A 16,514-nucleotide genomic window follows, 5' to 3' on the forward strand; every position below is an offset into this window, starting at 1 on the left:
CTATACATGGACTGACCCTGGGCTCCAACCTCATAGGTAGCAATGAATAGCCTAGTAAGAGCACCAGTGGAAGGGGAAGCCCTTGGTCCTGCCAAGGCTGGACCCCCAGGGAATGTGATTCATGGGGGGAGGATGGCAATGGGGGAAGGATTGTGAGGGGAACACCCACATAGATGGGGAGTAGGAGGGGTTAGGGGGATGTTGGCATGGAAACCCGGAAAGGGAATAACATTTGAAATGTAAATAAGAAATACCCAATTTAATAAAGATGAAAAAAAGAAGGGGGGGGGATTAGGGTGCTGATGTCCTGGAAATTGGGAAAGGGTATAACATTGGAAATGTAAGTAAGAAATACTCAATTTAATAAAAATGGAAGAAAAAAAGAAATGTAAATACATAAAATATCCAATAAAAAAAAAACTCATTTGGAATTGAGGCATCTTGCATTATTGGATATTTCTTCTCACAGAAGCCAAAATTTTGAAGCAAAACTCCCAGTTTGGGTATAGATTAATTTCTTAGGAATTGTTTGTCAGGGGATCCAGAGATTGCCCAAACAACTCAGGCTATTGCCATTGCTTCTGCTTGTCCATCACTCATATTATTGTTAAAGGTACCAAGCTAGACCTGAGCCTAGAGTCCTCCCTCTAGGCTAGCCTTCGGGGGTGGAAGTCATAGATACTCTTGGGGAAGCAAAATCATCAATAGTACCCAGCTGCAAACCCTTTGATTATGATAATGACCTTTTTGTCTAGAGATGTTCACTGGGAAGATAGTAACATGAATGTTACAATGAATTTGAAACACAGAACATGGAGGGAATTCATAGCTTTTAGTCATGGTGGGAGAGGACATTGGCCTTAGCAAGGAACATTCGGTTACTTTGCTAAGTAGAAATCGTATCCACCTGCTTTCTAAATACTTATGATCATACTCACGTGTTAGTTTTGCTTTCAGTATTAATTAGAAGAATTTCTTGGAATTCAAAGGTTTACAAGTGGTCAAATTGCTAAGAAATAGTAACTTTGACTTATGTAAAAGTTAGAATGATAAAATGTCCCTCATAGGCACAGATATTTGAACAGTTTGTCCTTCGTTGGTGCTGTTGTTAGGAGGAGGATTAGGAGATGCTGCCTTGTTGGAGAAAGTATGCCATTGGGTGTGTACCTTCAGAGTATAAAGATTCATACCGCCCCAGTTTGCCAGCTCTGATTCATTCTTGAGTTAGAGGGTGTGAGCTCTCAGCATCCCACTCTGGTTGTTAAGCAGGCCTAACATGTCCTCTCATGCTGTCCTTACAATTATGGCCTCTAAACCTCTAGAACTGTTAGAGGAAGACAACGTTCTTTTCTTATCAGTTGCTTTGTTCACAGTGCTTATTCACAGCAACAGGAAAGTAACTAACACAGAAGTTAGTTCTTCTGCTGTGAAGAACAAAACCATGTTGTTTTATGGAAGAATGTGGGAGTTTGTGGAAGTTTGGAGTAGAAAAGCAGTTGATTGCTATAAACAGAGATTAAAGGCCTTTTAGTAGAGCCTGGAAGACACTTGAGAACAGCATATATGTACTGAGGGGACAGGTCAAGAAGTTACAGGAAGGAAAAACAGTAGCAACTGGGCACGAGGCCATTCCTATGACATTTTGGGGTAAAATTCCACTTGCCTCTGCCTTCATCCTAAAACTTGCCCAAGGGTTTTTTTTTTATCTTTATTAACTTGAGTATTTCTTATTTACATTTCGATTGTTATTCTGTTTCCCGGTTTCTGGGCTAACATCCACCCTGTTGATTCTTTGTATGGTCCTTTTTGTTTCTACTTGGTTGATTTCAGCTCAGAGTTTGATTATTTCCTGCCTTCTACTCCTCCTGGGTGTCTTTGCTTCGTATTTTTTTTCCTAGAGGTTTAGGTTGCTGTCAAGATGCTGATATATGCTCTCTCCTTCAACTGCATATTTAATACCGAGTCACAAAGTCCACATTCTGAGAATAAGAAGCATACTCAGGCCTGTCATGGGAATACCCTACACCTATAGCAGGCTGAAACAGGAGTGACAGTTTGGAGGGGTGACTGATCCAGATTACCATGGGAAAATTGGCTTGATTTTCCACAATGGAGAGAAGGAGGATTATGACTCGAGTTCAGAAAATCCTTTAGGGAGTTTCCTGGCACTGTCATGTGAATTAAATCAATGGGAAACTGCAAAAGCCTAATCCAGGCAAGACGACAAAGGCCATGAAGGTATGAGCCATTGCTCCAGGAAAAGCACCAAGACTTGCTGAGGTGCTTGCCAAGGGTGGAGCAAAGACAGCATGGGTAGTAGAGAAAGATAAGTATAAATAGAAGCTAAGGCCACATGACCAGTCGTGGAAATGAGAATTATAATTGATGTGAGGGTTTCTGTTATAGTTGTTAAGAATGTGTTTATACAGATATCTGCCTTTTTTTCTTTAATTTCTCTATTGTGTAATGAAACATCAATTAAGAGAATATCAGTGGTTATCATTTTTACATTCGAGACACTAGACATTGTCTCTCAAAGGGCATTGCCTCTTATGTTAAATTCATAGTGCATTTGTGGTTGTATGAGGGACAGCTATGTCATGGTTAGGTGTGGTTGGGAGAGGGAAGGAGGAGGGAAAGGAGAGTGGGATGAGGTATTGGGAGAGACAGGAGAGAAGCCCAGAAGGCCAGGAGCATGAATAGAAATCTTCTGTTCTCTTACTTCCTTCCTTCTTTCTGCTTTTCTACTTCCAGAATTCCCTCTTCTATTTGCCCCTTTCCCCCTGTGTCCTCCTATCATCTATTTCTTAATACCCACCAACAGCTCCTTCCTACTTTTTAATGTTTTACTTCTACAGGCATTGCAAACTAAGCACACATAACTAAAGAATTGAAGTGGGGGGTTGGGGATTTAGCTCAGTGGTAGAGCGCTTTCCTAGGAAGCGCAAGGCCCTGGGTTCGGTCCCCAGCTTCGAAAAAAAAGAACCAAAAAAAAAAAAGAAAAAAAAAAAAAAGAATTGAAGCCACCTAGATCTTATCTGTCTGAGTCTGGGTTACCTACAGAATGATTTTTTTTTGCCAAGTTTCACCCATTTACCTGAAAATGTGGTGATTTTATTTTTGTTTACATATAAATAATAGTCCTTTGTTTGTAGGCACCACATTTTCATTCTGCATTCATTAGGCCATGGACATTTAGGCTGATTTCATTTCCTGGCTCCTGTGCATAGGTCACCAGTGAATATGCATGCTTAAGCATTTCTGGCCTAAGATATAGATTCCTTTGTGTGTGTGACCAGAAGTGGTATAGTTTGCGTGTGTGTAAGGGTTCATATGTTCCAGTTCAGCTTTTAGGGAAACCTCCAGACTGATCCCAGAGTTGCTGTACTACTTTCTACTTCTACCAACAGTGTATAAGGCTTTGCCACTCTCCACATCTGTAACATTTGTTGTCATTGGTGCCTTGAAGATGACCATTCTGAGGTTAAATGAACTCTTAATGTAGTTTTAGTCTGTATTTCCTTGATGGTTAAGGATGTTGAAACCTTTTAAAAGTGTTTATTAGCCATGTTTATTTCTGATTTTGAGAACTTTCTTTTTAGTTCTGTAGCCAAATTTAAAACTGTACTGTTTGTTTCCTTCATGTATGAATTTTCTGTGTTCTTTGTATATTTTCCCCCCACTTCTTAATTAGATATAAGCTTGGAAATTATTTTCCCTTTCTGTGGACTGGCATTTTCCTAACAGTTTCTTTTGCTGTACAGTATATTTTAGTCTCATGAGATCCCATTTTCCCTGTTTTATTGTTTCTTTTCCTCCAGAGTTATCTCAGTATGCATTTATTTGTCCACAATTTGAAGCATGTTGTTGGCCTTTTCCTTTAGCAGTTACAGGGTATCACAATTTATACTGAGGTCCATGGTCAGTTTGAAGTTTAGTTTTATTTACACTGAGAAATAAGGTTCTATTTTCATTTCCTACATTTTAAAATCCAGTTTGCACAGCACCGTTTGTTGAAAATACTGTCATTTCTTCAATGCATGCATTTGGCATGATTATTTAAAATCTGAGTTCACTGTAAATGTGTGGATTCATGTCTGGGCCCTCTATTATTGTATCCTATCCTATCCTATCCTATCCTATCCTATCCTATCCTATCCTATCCTATCCTATCCTATCCTATCCTATCCCATCCTATCCTATCCTATCCACCTATTCTATTCTTTCTATTATATTCCATTCTATTTTATTGTACTGATCATATATGCATCTGTTTTTGTGCCACTACTATGCTATTTCTATTATTATGACGCTGTTGTGTGAATTTAAAGTAGGTGTGATGATACCTCCAGTTGTATTCATTTTGTTTAGGATTGCTTTATCTATCCTTGCTCTTTTGTGCTTTCACATTAATTTTAAGATTTCATAAGCCTGTGACGAAGAGTGTTGTTTTAAAAATTATTTTCTAGCAAATTTCATACATGAGTAAATCAAACATAACTAAACTAAACTATACCAAACCAAACCAAACCAAACCAGACCAAACCAAACCAAACCAAACCAAACCAAACTGTACTCACATCATTTCTGCTTTACATCCCTCCTCCCATGGCCCACACTTTTCTTTGAAATTCATGACTCACCTCCCACCCCAACACATCATACTGAGTCTGTTCACTGTAGTTTGTCTGTATATACATATGTTTATTGCTGACCACTTGGGATTGGATAACCTATCTGGGACCACATCTCTGGAGAAAACTTACTCTACCTATCTCACCAGGCATGACTGTCTAGTCCTCTTCACTTCGGGATAGGATCCTCTAAATATTGGCTCTTCATTGTGCATGCTGAGATTTCATGATGGTGTAGTATTGATTGAAATTACATTTAAATGTCAATTGCTCTCTCTACTATGACCAATATACAACATCAATTTTTGTAACCCATGATTTTGGGAGGTCTTTCTATTTTCTAGTGTCTTCTTCAACTCAATTACTTTCTTCACTGTCTTAAAGTTTTCATGGTAGAGCTCTTTCTTGGTTTGGTTGCCTTGCCCAGATTTATTCTCAGATATTTAATTTCTTTATGGCTATCGTCAACGGGATTATTTTGTCATTTTTTGTTGATATGTTCATCACTGGTATAAAGGAAAACTTTGTGTTAATTTTGCATTCCCTAATCTCAGTTGGGAATTTTTGGTTTTCCTTTCACTTAACACAATTTTGACTATAGGTTTTTCAAATATCCATAACATCTCCATAACTTTTATTATGAGGTAATATTGGATTTTTTCAAAGACTTTTCTTCATCTATTGACATGATCATGTGATTTTATGTTTGGGTCCACTTATGTGAGCAATTTCACTTATTGATTTACATTTGTAGATTCATCCCTGAATATCTGGAATGAAGCCAACTTGGTTATGGTGACTGATCTTTTTGATGTGATAGCGAATTAAGTTTACAGATGTTTTATTGAGAATTTATTTTCATTCATATTTTTATTTTTTAAACGATTTGATTTTTTGAAATTATAATATCGTTACAGAATTTCTCCCTTCTATTTTATTAACTTGTACACATACGTTTGCTAGGAAGACTGGTCTGTGATTTCCTTTTGTTGTGTCTTTATCTGGCTTGAGTTTCAGGTTACTACACCAGTACTAATCAATCTGGTTTCATAGAAAGAGTTTTGAAGTAGTCACTTCTTTTCTATTTTATACAATAATTTGAGAAGCACTGATAGTAGTTCTTTAACATTCTGGTAAAATGCTGTAGATTTTGTTCCTGGAATTTCTTAGTTGCGAAATCTCACATTTTATTCTCATTGCTGATTAATCGGTCTGTTTAAATACTATCTTATTGATGTTCAGGTGTACTTTTTGGAATACCTGAGTGGGATTCTATATTCTAACTCAGTCTCCTAGTATTTATCTTTTTTATTAAAGAATTAATGTTAAGAATTATTGTTAAACAAGCAAGTAAAAGATCTGTACAATAAGAACTTCAAGACTCTGAAGAAAGAAATTGAAGAAGACTTCAGAAGATGGAAAGATCTCCCATGCTAACGGATTGGCAGGATTAATATAGTAAAAATGGCCATTTTACCAAAAGCGATCTACAGATTCAATGCAATCCCCATCAAAGTACCAATCCAATTCTTCAAAGAGTTAGACAGAACAATTTGCAAATTCATCTGGAATAACAAAAAACCCAGGATAGCTAAAACTATTCTCAACAATAAAAGGACTTCACGGGGAATCACTATCCCTGATCTCAAGCAATATTACAGAGCAATAGTGATAAAAACTGCATGGTATTGGTACAGAGACAGACAGATAGACCAATGGAACAGAATTGAAGACCCAGAAATGAACCCACACACCTATGGGCACCTGATTTTTGACAAAGGAGTCAAAACCATTCAATGGAAAAAAGATAGCATTTTCAGCAAATGGTGCTGGTTCAACTGGAGGTCAACATGTAGAAGAATGTAGATCGATCCATGCTTATCACCCTGTACAAAGCTTAAGTCCAAGTGGATCAAAGACCTCCACATCAAACCAGATACACTCAAACTAATAGAAGAAAAACTAGGGAAGCATCTGGAACACATGGGCACTGGAAAAAATTTCCTGAACAAAACACCAATGGCTTATGCTCTAAGATCAAGAATCGACAAATGGGATCTCATAAAACTGCAAAGCTTCTGTAAGGCAAAGGACACTGTGGTTAGGACAAAACAGTAACCAACAGATTGGGAAAAGATCTTTACCAATCCTACAACAGATAGAGGCTTTATGTCCAAAATATACAAAGAACTCAAGAAGTTAGACCGCAGGGAGGCAAATAATCCTATTAAAAATGGGGTTCAGAACTAAACAAAGAATTCACAGCTGAGGAATGCCAAATGGCTGAGAAATACCTAAAGAAATGTTCAACATCTTTAGTCATAAGGGAAATGCAAATCAAAACAACCCTGAGATTTCACCTCACACCAGTGAGAATGGCTAAGATCAAAAACTCAGGTGACAACAAATGCTGGCGAGGATGTGGAGAAAGAGGAACACTCCTCCATTGTTGTTGGGATTGCAGACTGGTACAACCATTCTGGAAATCAGTCTGGAGGTTCCTCAGAAAATTGGACATTGCACTACCTGACGATCCAGCTATACCTCTCTTGGGCATATACCCACAAGATGCCCCAACATATAAAAAAGACACGTGCTCCACTATGTTCATAGCAGCCTTATTTATAATAGCCAGAAGCTGGAAAGAACCCAGATGCCCTTCAACAGAGGAATGGATACAGAAAATATGGTACATCTACACAATGGAATATTACTCAGCTATCAAAAACAATGACTTTATGAAATTCATAGACAAATGGTTGGAACTGGAAAATATCATCCTGAGTGAGGTAACCCAATCACAGAAAAACACACATGGTATGCACTCTTTGATAAGTGGCTATTAGCCCAAATGCTTGAATTACCCTAGATGCATAGAACACATGAAACTCAAGATGGATGATCAAAATGTGAATGCTTCACTCCTTCTTTAAAAGGGGGAACAAGAATACACTTGGCAGGGAATAGAGAGGCAAAGATTAAAACAGACACAGAAGGAACACCCATTCAGAGCCTGCCCCACATGTGGCTCATACATATATAGCCACCCAATTAGACAAGATGGATGAAGCAAAGAAGTGCAGGCAGACAGGAGCCGGATGTAGATCTCTCCTGAGAGACACAGCCAGAATACAGCAAATACAGAGGTGAATGCCAGCAGCAAACCACTGAACTGAGAACAGGACCCCGGTTGAAGGAATCAGAGAAAGAACTGGAAAGCTTGAAGGGGCTCGAGACCCCATATGTACAACAATGCCAAGCAACCAGAGCTTCCAGGGACTAAGCCACTACCTAAAGACTATACATGGACTGACCCTGGGCTCTGACCTCATAGTTAGCAATGAATATCCTAGTAAGAGCAGCAGTGGAAGGGGAAGCCCTTGGTCCTGCTAAGACTGAACCCCCCTAGATTGGTGGGGGGAGGGCGGTAATGGGGGGAGGATGGGGAGGGGAACACCCATAAAGAAGGGGAGGGGGAGGGGTTAGGGGATGTTTGCCCGGAAACCAGGAAAGGAATAACATTCAAATGTAAATAAGAAATACTCAAGTTAATAAAAAAAAAAAGAATTATTGTTAAAGTTAGTATACAATTGGTCATTTTTGGAAGAGACATTTACCTTGTTTTTTCTTTCATGTTTTTGTTTCTGTACTGGGATTTAAATCAGGACTTAATTTGTTGATTTGGAAAAATATTTCTTGTTTTGAAAATTTAAGTCACATTTCTCTTCTACTAAATGCATTTACAATTTAGGAGAGGAGAAGTCCTAGTAGGATCGAAGAGTAATTTTCCTCTGTTTGACCAGTATTCAGGATGTTTTATTCCTATTTTTTCCCCTTGACAGTCAGATTCTGCGCAATAATAGTCAATGTCCAAGGTTCAGCACACTTCTGGAAATTCCTTGCTTTTGTTGAAATCAGGTTAATAGACTTTACCTGAGTGCCCTAGCCAGAGGCGCCTGCACTTGCCTCCTCCACTTTTTCGGTAGTCTTTACTTTGAGTTGTAGAATTATATATACCTAGGTACCTGTACTGCCTGGTTTTGTGTGTCAACTTGACACAAGCTGGAATTGTCATAGAGAAAGGAGCCTCAGTTGAGGAAATGCCTTCATGAGACCCAGCTGTGAGGCATTTTCTCAACTAGTGATCACAGCGAGAAGACCCAGCCCATAGACGGCAGTGCCATCCATGGGCTGGTGGTCCTGGGTTCTATAAGAAAGCAAGCTGAACAAGCCAGGGGAAGCAAGCCAGTAAGTAACATCCCTATATAGCCTCTGCATCAGTTCCTGCTTTCTGACCTGCTTGAGTTCCATTTCTGTCTTCCTTTGGTGAAGAACAGCAATGTGGAAGTGCAAGCTGAATAAACCCTTTCCTCTCCAACTTGCTTCTTGGTTATGATGTTTTGTGCAGGAATAGAAACTCTGACTAAGACAGTACACTATCATCAATCACCTTCAATGCCCAGTTGGCCTCCACAGGCTTTGCTGAGTGTTGTGGTAGTCTTCTGCCTAAGTGTTTTATCTTTAATCAACTCAGTCCCTTCCCTCTCTTCTGAATCCTCTTCTCCTTTTTATTAAATTATACATATAATATAATACTATATTTTACCTATAATATATACCTATATCACTCTCAGTTGTTTTGATCCTCCAGCATGTCTGTATAACTTCTCTCTCCATGTTGTTTGATTCTATGTGCCTAGGCACTCTACCTTCTTCCATCATCTCTGGATTGGCAGTTTACTTCCACAGTCTCCCTCTGCTTTCTATTGGGCTCACAAGAGAAGCTACTTTCTGTACCTTTCATATACGAATCATTGACCTGGCAACACAAAACACTGATGTGGATTTAGAACACTGTCTTCCCTCCATGGAAACTTTTTTCTTTTTATCAACCTCTGTATATGTTTTGACTTACTTACCCCTTAATCAGTTACAAGTCATTTATTTCATACACTAGAGATCCAGAATAAATAGCGTGACCTCAAAAGCATACATTTACAAAATCCCATTGTTGATGTTTTGAGCAAGCTGATTAAGGACACATTACCTGCCAGGCTGAAAATATCAGGTCTTCTGCCTCTTTTACTGGTGTTACTTCTACTTGGTGAAGAAGCATCTTGTGAAGGCTGTGGGCCACAGCATACACCGCATTGTACATATTATAAGCAAATTCAGTCATGACCATGTCAAAACGGCTTCCTGGTGTTTCATGCAAGGAAGCATTAGGCAGACAGTTCTCTAGTGTATTGCAGTCATCATCAGCAAATGAGCAGTTAAAACAGAAGAACAAAAACCTTGTAAGGTAAAAATCTTCTGGGTATTTGGAAGGATGTTTTGGATAAAATTTCTGTAACCAGAGGTTTCCTTTTGGTGATGTGCAAAGATAATGCTCCCATGGAATGAATGTGAAATGAAATGCTTTGACTGGATGATAACATCCCTGTCTGAGTTCATGATCCAGACTTTCCTTGTAACTAAAGTTTGTCTTAAATAAAACAGGAAGCCTCTCATAAAATCACTGTCACCATAGGTGATGATCACATTTGCTGTTGATTTTGCAAGATGTGTAGGACTCAATAGGTAGCTTGGTAAATAAGATACTTCACTAACTCGGATCAATTCCACAAAATCCACACATATTTTGTTTCTGTCCATTTCTGCCCTCAATTCTGATATTATCTGAACACCATTTTGTCCTTCAGATACTATCAATCCTACCCAGTTCCAGTGGAAATAATTCAACAAGCAGACAATGCCATGGGTGAGAGATATGTCCTTGTAGGCTATTTGATAAATGTCATGAAACTGCTCATGATTATTCAGGTTAGGGTCAAAAGACCCAATGGTCAGCTAAAAGGAAAAGAAGATAAAGAGAACAAAAGAATTAAGAGAAGGAAGCATAAAGCACATGTCCAATCATGACAGGCTTTTAGAATCATGTTAAATAATGAGAATTAATGCACCATGATTGTATATGTGTGTACATGAGGCCAAAGTTCGATATTGTAGTTCTTTGTCATTATTCACTATTTTAATTTTTCTTTTTTCTTTTTTCTTTTTGTCTCATTTTCTTTCTTTATTTTTGCTAAGGATTCTAAGTAAACCTGTAGCTCACTGTTTTGGTTACCCTGACTAGTCTGTGACCTGCTTAATCAGAACTTACGTTACAGATTTTTCTTGTTTCAATTGGTTTTATATGACTGGTAGATATTCAAAGTTAGGTTCTCATGTTTGTGAATCAATGACTTTAGGCACAAAGCTGCTTCTCTAGACCATGTTTTGTGCAGGAATAGAAACCCTGACATCATACCTTTACACTCAGGGTTCCCTGCAATCACCGTCTGCTCCAGCCTATTCCTTTTCTTTGTCCTGAATACATCTCAGAATACTTATGCTTTGGGATGATAAACTGTCAGATGCATAAGCACATGTTTCATTTATCCTCTTTTAGTACCTTGGACAGGGACTGAGTTATAAGTGATTTTATCTTTCTTAACTTTACACATTCTCACCTGTGGATATTTGTAGAGTTCTAGCAGTGTCCCTATATTGGTAGATATTATCCATGATATGCCTGTTAGGGCTGCAATTGACTTCATTTCTCTCCTACACGTGTAATTCGGCACATACTTCTTCGGCCCAGAAAGCCAGGTGATGCATCTATCCAATATAAACCAGTCATTGAACAGGACATTATATATATCATATCCCAGAGACACATTGGGTAAAATATGGGGGTTTCTGTTGATCTCCTCAATGGCATAAACCATTGCCAGAACAATCTGGTAGTTTTTTAAATTTAACCTGCACAGAAGATACAAGAATATTTAGGGCTGCTCTGGCTTGAATGTCACATAATTTCATATGTTAATACCCTGTCCTCTGTTGATGACAGTATTAATGAAGTGTATAGAACTTTGAAGAAATTGAGCCTTCCTGGAATTGGGTCATTAGGGACAGTCATTTAGGCTTTATATTGTCACTTTACTTACTGTGTAAACTCTTGTTTCCAGAGTGAAAATATGACATAGCCAGCCAACTTCTAGCTCCTACCGTTCTTGTTTTCCTGCCTGCTGTCAAGTCTTACCTAACAGGATGACCAAAATCTCTCTGGAAGAGTAAGCCAAAATAAGCTCCTTTTCCTTACCTTGCTTTTGTTATGGTATTTTACCACAATAATAAAAATATTAGCAAGAGGAAATATTCAAACCAGGACTGTTATTTTGTATGCAACATAATTACTATTATGGATTAAATGCTTATATCTTTATATTATTAGCATTTTCAAATTTATAACCTTTTGTGTTGGGATTATCATGTGTTTTTTAAGTTAGTAGTGTTATCTGGTCATGAAGCTGGAGCTTCATGAATGAGATTAGCATTCTTACGAAATCCCAGGGACAATACTCACTCACTAGCCATCTTGGAGAAACTGATTGGAAACATGGCCTTTGGAGAAAATTCACAATAAATTTCAGATTTCAGTGCATAGGAGTTAGGCTTCTGGAAATTACAGCACCTGCATTAGAGTCTGTAAAGCACATTCAATTTTCTTTTTGTACTTTGGTCAATTTCCCAAAGAAAGAGCTCTCTATTTTTTTTAACGTACTTTTAATAGGGGTTATCAAACCCCTTTTTTTGACATTTTTTTCTTTTATTGGATATTTTTTATTTTCATTTCAAATGTTATCCCTTTCTCTGGTTTCCCCTTCAGAAAACTGCTGTCTTCCCCCTGCTTTTATGAGGGTGCTCCCCCACCAACCCAGCCACTCTGTGCCCCCTCTCCACCCTGATATTTCCCTACCCTGGGGCACTGAGCCTTGATAGGACCAAAGGCTTCTCCTCGCATTGATGCCTGAAAATGCCACATATGTGGCTGCTATATATGTGGCTGGAACCATATCCATCCTCATGTACCCTTGGAATGGTGGTTTACTTCCTGGGAGCTCTTGGTGTGGTGGTCGGGTTGGTTAATATTGTTGTTCTTAGGGATTGCAAACCTCCTCTGCTGCTTCATTCCTTTTTTTTTTTTTACTCTTCCACTGTGGACAATGTTCTCAGTTCAATGGTTGGGTATGAGCATCTACCAGTGTATTGTCAGACTCTGTCAAAGCCACTCAAGAGACAGCTCCTTATTCAGTACATTGTCTGGGTTTGGTGGCTGTATATGGCATGGATACCTTGATGGTACAGTCTCTGGTTGGCCTTTTTCTTCAGTCTCTGCTCCACACTCTGTCTCTATGTCTCCATATATCCTCCTGTGAGTATTTTTGTTCCCCTTTCTAAGTAGGTGTGAAGCATCTACACTTTGGTTTTCCTTCTTCTTGAGCTTCATGTGGTCTATGAATTGTATCTTGGGCATTCCCAGCTTTAGGGCTAACATTTGCTTATCAGTGAGTTTCATATCATGTGTGTTTTTTTGTGTTTTGGTTACCTCATTAAGGATAATATTTTCTAGTTCCATCCATTTGCCTATGAATTTCATGAAGTCAGTGTTTTTTGTCTAGAGCTGAGGACCAAAACTAGGGCCTTGATCTTGTGTGGCAAGCACTCTGTCACTGTGCTAAATTCCCAATCCCTAAGTCATTGTTTTTAATAGGTGAGTAGTACACCATTGTGTGAATGTACCACTTTTTTATTCATTCCTCTGTTGAATGACATCTGGGTTCTTTCCAGCTTCTGGCTATTACAAATAAGGCTGCTATGAACATAGTGAAGCATGTGAACTTGTTATATATTAGAGCAATTTTTTTGGTACATGTCCAGGAGTGGTCTAACTGGGTCATCAGGTAGTATTATGTCCAATTTTCTGAGATCCACCCTGAGTGTTTGTGCCAGCTTTCAGTTCCAGCAACAATAGAGGCAGGACCAATGGAGTGTTTCATTTTCTTCACATCCATGCCAGTGTATGGTGTCACCTGACTTTTCAATCTTAGATATTCTGCCTGGTGTGAGGTGGAATCTCAGAGTTGTTTTGATTTGCATTTCCCTGATGACTAATGATGTTGAACATTTTTAGGTTCTTCTCAGGCATTTGATATTCCTCATTTGAGAATTCTTTGTTTAGCCCCGTACCCTGTTATTTAATAGTGTTATTTGATTCTCTGGAGTCTAACTTCTTGAGTTCTTTGTATACATAGGATATTAGCATTCTATTAGATGTAGGATTGGTAAATATCTGTTCCAATCTGTTGGTTGCTCTTTTGTCCCAATGAGAGCTTCCTTTGCCTTACAGAAACTTTTCAATTTTCTGATGTCCCATTTGTTGATTCTTGATCTTGGAACATAAGCCATTGGTGTTCTGTTCCTGAAATTTTTCCCTGTGCCTGTGTCTTAAAGGCTCTTTACATATTTTTATTCTATTAGTTTGAGTGTATCTGGTTTTATGTGGACATGCTTGATCATCAAGGACTTTAGCTTTGTACAAAGTGAAAAGAATGGATAAATTTGCATTCTTTTACATGCTGACTTGCAGTTGAACCAGCACTATATGTTGTAAATGCTGTGTTTTTCCATTGAATGGTTTTGCTCCTTTGTCAAAGATCAAGTAACCATAGGTATGTGGTTTATTTCTGGTTCTTCAATTCTATTCCACTGATCTACCTGCCTGTTTCTGCATCAATACCAGATCCCACCTTGAGAGCTGGTGTCCCAGGAGTTCTGACACACAAGCTTACAGGAGGGTCAAACCACTGTCAGAGACAGCAAGATCAGCTAACCCCAGAGATAAACAGATGATGAGAGGCGAAGTGGAAGAAAATCAGCAGCACACACCAAGGCCACTTGGCAAATTCAGAAGCCAGTTCTCACACCAGGGAAAGTCCAGTATTCTCTTTTAAAATCACACCTTATGATGATGTTAAGTGACTTTAGGAAGGCATAAATAAGTCAATGAAATAAATATAGGAAAACACAGGTAAACTGGTAGAAGCCCTTTAAAAGGAAACACAAAAATCCCTTAAAGCATTACTGGAAAACAAACCAAACAGGTGAAGGAATTGAACAAAACCATCCAGGAAATAAAAATGGAAAAAAGAAACAATAAAGAAATCACAAAGGGAGACAACCCTGGAGATAGACAACTTAAGAAAGAGATCAGAATTCATACATGTAAGCATCACCAACCAAATACAAGAGATAGAAGAGAGAATTTCAGGGGCATAAGATACCATAGAAAATATTGACACAACACTCAAAATGCAAAACACAAAAAAACCTAACCCAAAACATCCAGGAAATCCAGGACACAATGAGAAGACCAAACCTAAGGATAATAGATATAGAAGAAAGTGAAGATTCCCAACTCAAAGGGCCAGTAAATATCTTCAACAAAATTACAGAAGAAAACTTCCCTAATCTAAAGAAAGAGATGCCTGTAATCATACAAAAAGCCTACAGAACTCCAGACAGATCGGACCAGAAAAGAAATTCCTCCCATGACATTATAATCAAAACACTGAATGCACTAAACAATCTTAAAAGCAGTGAGAGAGAAAGGTCTAATAACATATAAAGGCAGACCTATCAGTATTACACCAGCCTTCTCAACAGAGACTGTGAAAGCAGGAAGATCCTGGGCAGATGTCATACAGAACCTAGGAGAACCCAAATGCCAGCCCAAGCTACTATATGCAGCAAAACTCTCCATTAACATAGATGGAGAAACCAAGATATTCCATGACAAAATCAAATTTACCCAATACCTTTCCACAGATGCAGCCTTACAAAGGATAATAAATGGAAAACCTTAACACAAGGAGGGAAGCTACATTCTAGAAAAAACAAGAATGTAATCTTCTATCAACTAACCCAAAAAAGAAGATATCCTAAACTTAATTCTACCTCTAACAGCAAAATGGTAGGAAACAATAATCATTGGTTCCTAATATCTCTCAACATCAATGGACTCAATTCCTCAATAAAAAGACAAAGACTAACAGCCTGGGTAGTTAAAGAGGACTCTGCATTTTACTGCACACAGGAAATACACCTCAGTGACAAGGATAGACACTTTCTTAGACTAAAAGGCTTGGAAAAAGTTTCCAAGCAAATGTTCCCAAGAAACAAATTGGAGTAGCCATTCTCATATAAAATAAAATTGACTTTCAACTAAAATTTATCAAAAAACATAAAGGACAGTTCATATCCCTCAAAGAAAAGTTTACCAAGATGAACTTTCAATACTGAGCATCTATGCCACAAATGCAAGGGCAAATACATTCATAAAATAAACTTTGCTAAAGTTCAAAGCATCCATGCATGTCACACAATAATAGTAGGAGACTTCAACAATCCACTGTAATGGACAGATCATTGAAACAGAACCTAAACAGAGATATTTTGAAACAAATACATGTTATGAAGCAAATGGATTTAACAGAAATCCGTAGAATATTTCATCCTAAAACAAAATAATACACCTTCTTATCAGCATTCATGGTACCTTCTCCAAAATTGACCTTATTGACCTCGGTCACAAAACAAGCCTCAACATTACAGGATGATATACATAATCCCATGCATCCTATCAGATCACCATGGAGTAAGGCTGTTCTTCACTAATAACAGAGTAACAGACCCACAGACCCATGAAAGCTGAACAATGCTCTACTCAATGATAACTTGGAGGACATAAAAAAGAAATTAAAACTTTTTTAGAATTTAATTGTAATGAATGCACAACATACCCAAAATTTATCGGACACAATGAAAGCAGTGCTAAGAGGAAAACTCATAGCTCTCAGTGGCTCCAAAAAGAAACTGGAGAGAGCATACACTAGCAGCTTGACCTCATACCTGAAAGCTCTAGAACCAAAAGAAGCAAATATACCCACGAGGAGTAGAGGGCAGGAAATAATCAAACTCAAGGCAGAAATCAAC

General features: G+C 38.2%; 1 pseudogene; it reads right to left on the bottom strand.

Annotated features, from left to right (window-relative positions):
* The window catches only part of LOC116885188, an 89,955-nt pseudogene that overhangs the window by 50,706 nt on the left and 22,735 nt on the right, over positions 1–16,514 (bottom strand).

This window comes from Rattus rattus, chromosome 16, assembly GCF_011064425.1.
Source record: "Rattus rattus isolate New Zealand chromosome 16, Rrattus_CSIRO_v1, whole genome shotgun sequence".
Classification (NCBI taxonomy): domain Eukaryota; kingdom Metazoa; phylum Chordata; class Mammalia; order Rodentia; family Muridae; genus Rattus; species Rattus rattus.